Source organism: Cupressus sempervirens, chromosome 4 (assembly GCF_028749045.1).
Source record: "Cupressus sempervirens isolate cs-2001-9-10 chromosome 4, ASM2874904v1, whole genome shotgun sequence".
Lineage (NCBI taxonomy): Eukaryota > Viridiplantae > Streptophyta > Pinopsida > Cupressales > Cupressaceae > Cupressus > Cupressus sempervirens.
Window position 1 is genome coordinate 763,914,071 of NC_143121.1, and position 12,135 is coordinate 763,926,205.

Consider the following 12,135-nt stretch of genomic DNA (forward strand, 5'->3'; position numbering starts at 1 on the left):
GAATTTGCATATGATAAAAATGTTTATTTAAAACATTATTTTTAAGAAAAGATTGCATAGTGAAAGGGGTGGGGAGGGACGTACCTGTACCCCCACCCCCCTCTTTGTTTAACATTACGTCGGCGGCGCTGCTGCTACAAGACTACGACAACAGTGTTGTCACAGGCCTGCATCACCAGGCAGCCACGACACTATTTAATAAAAGAATGGCCCTACCGTATTAAGCACTATGATCGCAGGGATGGATAGTCCTCGGTACCCGTGCCAAGGTCAATAATGTGTAGGGTACGGCAATGAAAGTATATGTTATATTTGCTTTTGCAAAAATAAATTGATTGTATAATTTGATTTTACATTATCATTAATAAATATTTTATATATGTGTGTGTGTGTGTGTGTGTGTGTGTGTGTGTGTGTGTGTAGATATATATATATGTATATGTATATGTATATGTATATGTATACATATATATACATGCATATGTACATATATAATTTTATATATGTATATATGTATATGTATACATATATATATATATATATGTATATGTATACATATATATATGTATATGTATACATATATACATGCATATGTACATATATAATTTTATATATGTATATATGTATGTGTGTGTGTATATATATATATATATTTATTTATTTATTTTTTTTTTTAATAAAATTTTAATATTCAAAGATTTATAAATAAATAATATATAGTTTTAAATTGATCTATTTATTTAATTAGAATTTTGTCTAAGTATGGTTAATAAGAATGTTTTAAATGAAATAATTAAGTTATGTAATGGAGATTTTAATTGAAATGATTATCGATAATATAGATTAAACGGGAAGAGATATTAATGTTTATTTGAAATTTGTTGAATGGTTGATTAAATGAACGATGAATCTAATTCGAATATTGATCATTGAAATTATTAATGATTTTATTATTTATTATTTAAATGATAAGTATAGTTAGTTTTATATAACTATTAATTAATTCAATTTAATTGAGATTAATTAATAATTGAAGTATAGTAATAAGTTATAGATCAATTTTAATAATTGGAATCGAATTAGAGGGGAGAATATAATGGAAATGAATTCATGATGTCATGATGAAGGTTTGTGATAAATCAAATCAATGAAAGATCATTAATTCAAATATTTACCCCTAGTTGATTTCTAGAAAGGTTGATGCGGATTAACTTTTAATTGAATCAACAAGCAGTATTTGATATTATAGTTGGTTACTGAGTAGTTAATATGGATATTATATAGTTATTAATTAATTTAATTAATTGTAAATAAATTTAATTTAATTGATAATTAAGTTATACAATAGAGCTAAAAATGATATGATTATTGGTAACACGAATTTTAGAGAAACTATGAACTATCTACTTGAATGTTGATAAGTCTTATTCTAATGACTTGAATAATGACTTTAGATAGTTTAATGGTTATTAGTGATGATTTAATTATTATAATGATTTAAATTAAGAGACCTAAATTTTAGTAATATTTAGTTGAGTTTTAATTACGTATTGTTAGAATGATAAAGAGTCATACCTATGTTCATTATTAATTGATTTAATTAAGATTAATTAATAAAGTGAATAATATTAATTAAGGGACAATGAAGATTAGTGTAATGAGTAAATATTTATCCTTCAATTATTCTCAGAATGTAATTTTAAATAATGGAAGGATAATGTTATCAAGAGAACAAACAAGTTGACTTGAAGGTCAAATGATTAATCTTATATACTTGAAGTATACTTGCAACAAAAACTGAAACCTCCATACTCAATTTAACTATGTGATTTTAGTAAACCAAAATATGTACTTGCGTTATGTTTTCTCTATGCTATATGTTTTGGGTTTTGGGTTGACTAGTATTGACCAGTTATAGGACATCTACCAGAGGCTCAGGGGTTATGATTGTGATGTCATGATGATGTTTTGATCTCGATTCTTTATAAACCCAACCATGGTAATGTGATGGCATGATCTATGAGATGTTTTTTTTTATTGCTTGTTATTGCTTTTCAGTCTTCATGTGTGAAGCTGAGATGTATGTGTATGAGACACTTGAACTAATCATTTTTGAGTCATCGATCAGTTATCCTTGGATTACTTTCTAGTCACCTTGATGGGACTAAAGAGTTTTCTTTGATCTTGATGATGTCATGTTGTGACATGTTTTGACTCAACCATTTTGGAGTCTTCGATCAGTATGATTTTGAGATATATTTTGGTTATTGAGAACCAATGGATACTTTTTATCAGTGATACCTTTAGTTGCCAATAGAGAACTATTGTGTTCATGATTATCTATGGATGCTTTTCATGTGCTCATGGAGATTTAATGCTCTTATTGTAGATTATTTTTTGATATTTTTCTAGTTACTTATATAGGACTGTGGTGATTTTTTGATTTATGATTCCATGAGCTTAGGGTAGGTTATCTACTTGTAGTGTTGGGAAGTGGCTTGCAATGGGGGCCGAGGCCCTAAGTGGCTGTCAGGGTAACTCATTGTAAGTTGTTTTAATAAGTGAAAATATTTACACTAAATGGAGATTAAATGAACCTAATAAGATAATTCTATATTCTCGCCCATGCCTCGAGTGCTAGTACAGACTAGGATGGGAGTAGAGAGAATGCTTGGTTGTGACCTTGCATTCTATAGTATGCGTCATTTGTATGAGAGGATACTAGTGGCCACATAGGGATCACTAGGGGGTCAGGGTCTATTGAGAGACTGCCAGGGTAACTCTAACGTGATTTGTGCGATGACACATTCCTGCTTGCATAGTAAGTTTCCTACATGTCTTTGTGTGCCTCTAGGATTAGATGTCATTTTGTGATTGGAACCTTTGAGTTAGTATACTTTTAGGATTCCTGGACTTAGAGAGTATTCATGCTATGTGATTTTGATAACTTGTTTTGGATTTGAGATTATCTCCTCAGCGCGGTGGGAGTGGACCATTTAGGTTCCACGCAGTCGAGTGGTAGTGCTTTTTCACTCCTACCATTTGAGATCTGTCTAAGACACCATGGCTGATGTATTCTTTGTGGCATCTATCTTCATTCTGTTCCTGGATTATGATGGTGGACATGTATCCTCACATTGATGATTTGCATATGTTAGATGATGTTATCTTATGCTTTCCTTTGCATGTTAGATTACTTTCTACATATGATGTAGTATGATTTAGGAGTGACATCCCTACTATGTCAATACCGATGATCTCTTCGATGATTTGGAATGTTACGCATAGAGGGATGACTAGGATCCATGATGGTCTAATGATGCTATTTATGGTTGGGAGGAACCATGCACTTAGTTAATTATGTTTGATGATTTATGGTTATGATGATGTATCAGGTATGGTTTGTGGTTTCATTTATGTTATTGCATCATGGATTAGAGTTATTATGATGATGTAGTTTATTTACACACATGTATATTCTTTTAAGCCTTTCATACCCTGTGACATGTACAATGGATGACTAAGCAATCTGAAATGTAATTACAAAAAAGGACACTTGTATATTGTTTAAATATGTTGGGTGTATCATTATTATTTCATAAGGATGTGATGTTAAATGAATAGATGAATTAGACGTGATTCAACTTTAAGGGATCCTTGAAGAATGTAACATGTTATGTTATGTATGTTTATTTTCAATTAAATGATGTTGTTGCTTTCACTACTATGTTATGAATGGTTTTACTTTCATGTTTCAAAACAAAAAAAAAATGCTACCAAACTTAGTGAAACTTTAGGCTAATTCTTTGGATCCTTTGGCGGGGCGTTACAGGTTTATTCCCTTAGGAGGAGGTGGCCTTGATGAATTTTGAGTGTTAGAATCATTCTTAGACTCTATAGAATGATATTTTTGTGTCTTCTCTTTCACCTCTAAAGATGGCCGAGCTACCAATGCATAAGTCTATGAGCCTATGAGAGAATCCAACTGAGAGAGCTTAGCCTACTCTCGAGTCAAAAGATAACAAAAAATATCAAAGGATGGCATCGTAAATCTATTACCCAAAGCATCTTTGATGGAATAGAAGGTAGAAGTAAAAATCTGAAAGTTTTCACGAAGCTTGGAAAGAATGAGATAAATACATTCAATGTCTATCTTGGTCTTCCCACAACCCTACAATAAATATTTATGTTAATTGAACTTCATCAAGAAGTCCTCAATAGAAGGAAAAGAATCTGGTACAAGAGAGGTAAGCCCTGCCTCAATCTAAAGTGCCCTAAACTCATTCACTGTACCAAACAAGCTTTTAAGTTTGGTCCACATAGCTAGAGAGGTATTGCACCCATCAAGATGAAACTGTAGATTGTTAGATACCTATAAAGAAATCAATCCTATTGCCTCATCCATTTTGTTCTTGTGTTGCATGACCTCAAAAAGCCTCTGTAAAACTAGCTACACTGCATTTAAACAAGACCACAACCCTTTTGATTAGAGAAGCCATGTCATCAAGGTCTTTCATGTGTGATAATTATGAGGGGTTAGAAGTTCTAGACAAGAAGAGGTCTTGGCCATTGTTTTAGAAGGTGTTAGATTGTTTTTGAAAAAGTTTTGATTTATTGATGTAAATAATAGAAACAATAATACAAAACACCCCCCACAATACTAAAAACTGAACCCCAGCTACTAAAAGGAATGTGTAAACAAGAAGAGAGCAAAAAAACTTCAGTTTAGAATCACATGTAACTTTGAGAATCAATGATAAAAAAAATCAAAGAATCTGAATAGGGCTCAAAAAGAACTTTCTGGTGCTTTTTTTGGAGCGAAAAATGGACCTATAATGAACAAGTTACTTCCCCCAAAAGATGATAGACATCAACAAAATTTAAGCATAAAAATAGGTACCAAACTGGAAAAAAATCCAAAAATGCCTATACCATTTTCTTTGTCTCTGAATCAGCTTTCCGACACTTCTTTCAGATTGAAAAAAACCCTTGTATGCTCAAGATATCGCAAAAAAACCAACAAGAGGTCTTTAGGAAAAAACAAATCAAATCAAACAATTATGGGTTAATGATCATCAAATTTTGGCATGAAAAAATGATGACATCAGCACCTGTGCATATGTAAGTGATTGTACTACTGATGTTAGCATTGATTTAAGTGCTAATCTAAGCACTTTTAAAGTGATTTTTGATTTGTTTTTAAATTTGTTTTTTGCATTTCTAATTTTTTTTAAACCTTTTGCAATGGTAAATTTTTTTAATTTTTTAATTTAGTTTTCCAACGTTTTATTAGAAAAAAATTTAAAAATTAAAAATCTTGATTTATTTTTTAACAAAAAATAAATCGTTGCCTTGGGTAGTGCGTCCAATCTGAGAGCAAAATTTTTAGCCTCAAATTCCAACTATGTCCAAATTGGACAAATTTTATATGAAAATAGGAGTTTTTGGGTGCTCTGAGCTCAACGGTGATGTTCATTTGGGCTCAAAGTGCACTAAAAAATGGCGAGCCCCCAGATTCAATATAAAAAAACTCTGAAAAAAGTTAGAATTTTTTGTCAAACCCTCATTCTTCTTTTTCTTCGAACAAGAACATCCAGCCGTAGGCAAGGCTCTGATACCATGTAGAATTTGATGATGAAAACAAATTCATAAATCCCTAGATATCTTGCATGCAAATAACATGTTACAAGGAAGAAAGAGAAGAGTTTGCTTGATAAACAAAAAGATTGAATTTACTTGTGCAAAACAAAATGAATAAAATTACAACTAATCAATCTTTTGAAAGGAGATCGAAACCTGAAAAGGGTAACCTAAAAAGTTACAAAGGGTAACCTAAAGGTAAAAGCTATTTAATAATTACTAATTAATTATTAAATAGAGAAAGAAAAATATGCATAAAGGGAAATCTTAAGAAGGGAGAAAAGGTAATTTAATTAATGAAATTAAATTAACCTTTCTCTCTAACAATTCAACTAATGTAAAAGACTTGTTTAATTATGTTTTTAAAAAAGGTTCTCCAATGAGAATATAGACAATTGGCAATTCGTTACCTAATCAAAACTATGCTACTTAATTAAAATTGTTTCAATTTCAATATAATATTATTCTGCGTACATATTGCACCCTTAGATGCAATTGCTAGTTAGATTTATGCTTGTAGATGTCAATACTAAGATTACTAAATTATTCCTGATTCTTAATTATTGTCTGCTAATACTCTTGTTTTGTAGTCTATGTCATTCTAAAATGTTGGTGGTAGGAGGAATTAAAGGAAAAGGATTTCTTAAGAATTCGCTCTGCTAAGGTTTTCTTGCTTCATGCGAACTTTCAGTTTTTTACGTACGGCCCTTCGCTTGCACTCCCCTTCTGTCGGCACTTGTCATACTGCATTTACTGCGAGAGCTTTAGGTTAGGATATAATGGCTCTGGCCAGCGGTGAATCAGTTGTTTCTGGTATTCACGATGCTGCTTCGGACTGCCATGGCGCCGCCACCGAACAAACACCCACGCAAGTTTGTCCCGAAGGTCTTCCACGAGGTAATCCTGATATTGTCCTTCCTTTGCAAGAATTTGATGCTACATGTGATTGGTTAGAACAACATACCTTGATAGGGTATTTTGTTGGTAGGAATCCCCCTGAAGCTATGCTCAGAGAATGGGTCAACAAAAGCTGGACTCCTCATGCAGTCTGCCTTGACGCTGTGCAAAACTTTACCAAAGGTTTTTTTTATTTTGCTTTGCTAACCTGTCGCAAGCAGATGCGGTTTTTAGCAACGGCCCTTGGTCTATGCATTCCTCTCTGCTTATTTTTTAGAAATGGTCCCGAGACTTCTCTGTCTCGGATGATAAAAAGCTTAGGGTTCTTGTTTGGATCGAATTTCTAGATCTACCCTTGCCCTGCTAGCCTTTTATTGAGTCTATTGCCCAAGCCCTTGGCAAAGTTGTTACCAAGGAGCTAGAGAAATTATTTAATGCTCGTCCTCAGCAGCATGTTTGCATTGAAGTTGATCTTTCTAAAGATCTCAAGGATTCTGTGAAAATCCAGATTAGCGCTCAAACCTTCTCACAGAAGGTGCTTTTCTTGAACCTACCTAACACCTATTATAGGTGCCAGTCTGCGGAACACAAGATCAAGGATTGCCCTTTGGCTACGCCTAAGGTCAAACCCTAGCCTAAAGCGACGCCTGTCAAATAGGTCGAAGGAAAAAAAGAAGAATGCCTTACTGTTGGGCGCAAGGGCAAGCCTGCCTTGAATCATTTGGCCCCCAAGCCATCCTATGTAGCAGTTACCGCAATTCCTCCTTTTTCCACCGAAGTGTCAGCGCCTGCTGGCGTGGAGACGCCAGCAGCTTCCATTACACTTGTTCCGATTTCGCAGGTTTCAAACCCTGTTGGTTCGCAGGGGATTAAGGTGGCCGCCAGGGCCTCGTCCTTGGCTGGGGCTCGTTCTCCTCTTGCAGTATCTTCTATAGTACCACCAGCAACAAGGCGTTCTCACAGTCCTCCTAGACATGCAGAGATATCAGGGGTAAAACGGCAGGCTGTAAGTTCAGAGGATTTCCCATCTGACTTCCACCCGATTTCTACCTTTTTGCAGAATAGTTACTCCTCTCTGGAGGATGAGGATGGTATGGAAGAGTTCTCATGAGCTTCCTCTCTTGGAATGTTTGAGGTCTTACATACCTCCCCAGAAAGTACTATGTTCGGGATACCCATCATAGACTTGGGAATTTAGATTTTCTTTGCCTGCAAGAAGTTAGCATTTTCGGTTTCATGCTTTCTGCTGCATGCTGCGTCATTTGGTAGGATAGCGTCATGTTTTCTTCTCAGCATGAAGCTGGCCGAGGTGGTGTAGTTACTCTCCTGTCACCTCGCCTTCATTCTGCTATTATCTCGCACGGTTCTGACCCCACTCACCTTATTATTTGGCTTTTTCTTTCCATTAACATTCATTCTTTTGGAGTCATTAATGTTTATGCTTTCAATGATGCTGTGGAAAGGGCACAAATGTGGGTTTGGCTTGCTGACAACTTGCTACCAGCTACTTGGGTCCTGTGTGGGGAGTTCAATATGGTTGAAGTGGCCTCTGACAAAGATGGCATTCTGCCTTTTCGTTGGACAGCTGGGGAACGAGAAGCCTGGTTTTACATGCGCCATAAATTGGGCCTTTTTGATCCCAATACTAGTCGCCATCATGATAGTGGGGCCTGGCACACTTGGTCCAATTTTCGAACTGGTCCTGACCGCATATTGAAATGTCTTGATCGTGCTATGATCTCGGTGCAATCTTTTTTTCCTTTTCTGAAGATCGTGATCTACCTGTCATTCCCCTGACAGATGTGACGTTGTCAGACCACTATCCCATTTATTTTGGCATTTTTTGGCAAACAGTTGTCCCCAAAGTGGCCAAGTCTCAATTCTTCCTCAACATGTTTGTGTTGTTGCATGCTTCCACCATCTCCCACATACAACGTGTCTAGAATTTAGAACCACGTCCACATTCCCATTGAGGTTGGATTCAATGGTGGAATGATGTCATTACCAGAATGGCTTGACTTTTGCGCATCTACGGGTGTCAGCTGGCAATTTTTAGAAAACGGTCTTATGAAGCCAACACCCTTGCCCTCAAAAAAGCCTTTGAAGCTCTCACCTTCAACCCCTTTGATGTGGATCTTCAAATTCAGCTTGCCAAGCTTCACCATGAAAAACAAAAAGCTGATAACTATGCTACCCGAGGAGCTCAAATCAAAGCCTGTCTCCACTGGTTGGAGGTTGGTGACAAAGCCTCGAAGGAGTTCTTCCAGGCTCTCCGAGCCCGTCATACCAATGTTGGGATTAAAAAGATAAAATAGGGAATTGATGTTCTTTCTAGTCTGTCTGACATCCTACAAGCTTTTGTTCTTCACTATGAGAACGTCTTTGCTTCGCAGGGCCATTCGGTTGCTCAGGAGGAGGCTCTCAGAAAGTGTATTACTGTTACTCCAAACCGCCTCGTGGTTGAGCAACGCACTTTATATGAGCAACTTCTTTCCCTCTGAGACCTTAAAGAGGCAGTTTACTCCATGGCAGATGACAAATCCCCTAGGTGTGATGGATTTCCCTATGAATTTTACAAACATCTTTGGAAGCAAATTGGTCCTGATCTGCACAAAGTCTATCTTGAAGCATACCATTCTAAAAGCTTAAGAGTGATCATAAATAAAGGCAATATTAAATTCATACTTAAAGTTGGTGATCCTAAGGACATCTGCAACTGGAAGCCCATCACCCTCCTGAATGTGTCTTATAAGATCATTGCTAAGGCGCTCTCTCTCAAAATCTGCCATATGCTTCCTCTAATTGTGCGGCCTGAACAAACTGGCTTCATCAAATCCAGGTGTATTCTTGACAACATCATTGCTGTCTAGGAAGGTATGGAATGGGCTCATAAGTCCAAGTAGCAGGCTATCTTTTTAAAGATAGATTTTGCTAAAGCCTACGATCGCATTGAATGACCTTTCATTTTGGCTATGCTTCAGGCTCTAGGTTTTGGTCCCAATTTTCTTCAGTCCGTGGAGATGCTCGTTGGTGATGCTAATGCTTGCATCACCATCAATAATTCACAATCTAAAGCTTTTGGACTTTTTCGTTCCATCAGACAAGGTTGTCCGCTAGCTCCAGCGCTTTATGTCCTTGCTGCTGAAGGTTTTGGTTATTTACTTGCTCACTCTGTGTCTTTAGGACTGGTCCATGGCATTTCCTTGCCTGATTCTTCCTCCCAGTTAGTCAATGGGCATTTTGCTGATGATTCTTTTCTTACTCTTCTTGAAGATGAAGAAAACATCAAAAATGCTTTAATTTGTCTGGACACTTTTTGTCAAGCCTCTGGCTCTGCCATTCAATGGCATAAAACGCTCTGCTACCGATAGTCTTTTTTGCTAGCTCCACCTTGGTTCAAACAATTCCAATGGAAATGGGTTACTCATGGAGAAATCTTCCGCTTTCTTGGCATTCCCTTTGCTTTCCAAGCTTCCCTTGTGGAACTTTGGAATGCTGTGCTTACAAAGATTAACAAAAAGCTTGATTATTGGATCACTAAGCCGCTTTCTCTTGTTGGTAAATTTTAGATTTGTTCTAAGATTTTGGCTGCCACCCATGTGTATTATTCTTCTTGTTGGGCTCCTTCCAAAGCTTCCTATCTCAAATTAGAACGTTTGCTCAGAGATTTTCTTTGGGCCTCTGGTTCTGACCATCATGGTTTTCACAGACTTGCTTGGGATTTCTGTTGTTTCCCAAGGGAATCTGGGGGTCTCGACCTGCTTTCCACTCGGAAGTAGGGCCTTGCCCTTTGTGCTAAATGGATTATCAGAGCTATTTCTGGAAATGAAGCCTGGAAAATTCTTGTTAGCCATTGTATCTCTTCTGGCTTCCCTGCTAACAGACCGGCGTGGAAGGGGATTGGTTTTCATACCCTTCTCACTATGCATGAACTAGTGGTCATACAGGGCTCTTTTGTTATTAAGAGCATCTGGAAAGCCTGGGAAGCTGTTAAACCTTGGCTTCGTTGGGTTGGTGATGAGTTTCACAATGGGTTGTCCTTAAATCAACAGAACATTTGGTGGTCTCCCCTGTTTGCCTTCCAAGGTACTCCTCTTGCCAAGACTCAAGGTGCCAGTGCTTTGCGTTTCTTTAAACGTGGCATCCGCACTACCAAGGACATTTTTTCAAGAGTCACCATGAATTTCAGGTCATGGGAGGATATACAAGTTCAAAACCGCCTTGTTCGTGCTGATCACCAGACTTATGACCTTTTGTTGTCTTCCATCCCTGTGCACTTACTTCATAAAGTGGGGATTCAGTTTGTTTGTCCTTGGTGGTATGATTGGAAGTGGTTTCCTGCCACTCCATTTACCAATTATAAGCCCAATATGGGATACAGATGGCTTTCGCCCCACCTTCCGATGGTGGACACACTTAATCAACAGTGGCATTTGCATTCTTCACTTTCTCAATGGAGAAAACGGTTCGACACCATTTGGAGTGCCATTACAGAACCTAAGATTGCACACTTTGCTTGGTGCCTTGCCTTCCAAGGTCTTCCTCTGGGGCTTCGGCTCAAGCACATTGAGGTTCCTGATCCTAGATGCCCCTTCTGTGGCCAACCTGAGTCCTTTTTGCATATTTTTTGGTTTTGCAAGCGTGCTCAAAATTATTGGCACTAGATTCATGATTTTTTTTAACCTTTTAGGCCCGAACCTTTTTCATGGCACATGATCCTACTGGGTGATTCCCCCAGATTTCCTCAGAAGTTCTCCCAGATTTGGCATACTTTCAGGATGGAAATTTTGTTTTCTCAATGGAAAGATAGGAATGCAGTTTTATTCACTCACAGTTTTTTGGATGTTAACATTGCTATGTACACTAAGGCATGCATTTGTAACAATGTCATTATGTAGATACAGGTGCAAGCTAATAAAGTTGCCCTGGAGGTTGCACACTTACAGGAATTGTTAAATTATTGGGGCAATGCTCCTTGCACCATTTCTAGAGTGCCTCCGGATGCCTCGGCCGATGCCTCCTCGTCTCGTGGTCGCCGTTCCCGATGCCAGTCCTCTGGCCGCCATTCACACACGCCGCACTCCCAAGGTCCCCGCCACCGCTCTCCCAGCGGTGGTCATGGCGGTTGGAGGCATCACTCCGCTTCCCCACCACGTGGTGGTTCTGGCTGGTCCCCGGCTCCCCCCCATGGGTGGGCTTCTAGCCGGTCTCCGGCTCTTCCCCCTGGATGGGCGCACTCTGGCAAGTTTCCTTAGCTGGACTTGGCAATTTCTCCTCCGCGGCTAGACAAGAAGGATGCGGAGATTGTGACTACCCCAGACCCTGCTGATGCTGCTGACGACTGGACTATTCCCAGTCCGCCTCACAATCTCACTGATGCGTGGGGATTTCCTGATAAAGATGATCATCCTCCCTTTGCTGGTACTGTCTTGGCAGCTTAAAAGTGTTTGTTTTTTTTTTTTTTTTTTTTTATGAATAGTTTATAGTTTCTGGCTGAGGCCATGTTGTTTATTCCAGCTTCGGCCGTTTGAACTCATTCACGGGGTGATCCTGTATCCCCCGACCCCTTTTTTGTGAATTGTAATCTTAGTAAATTTT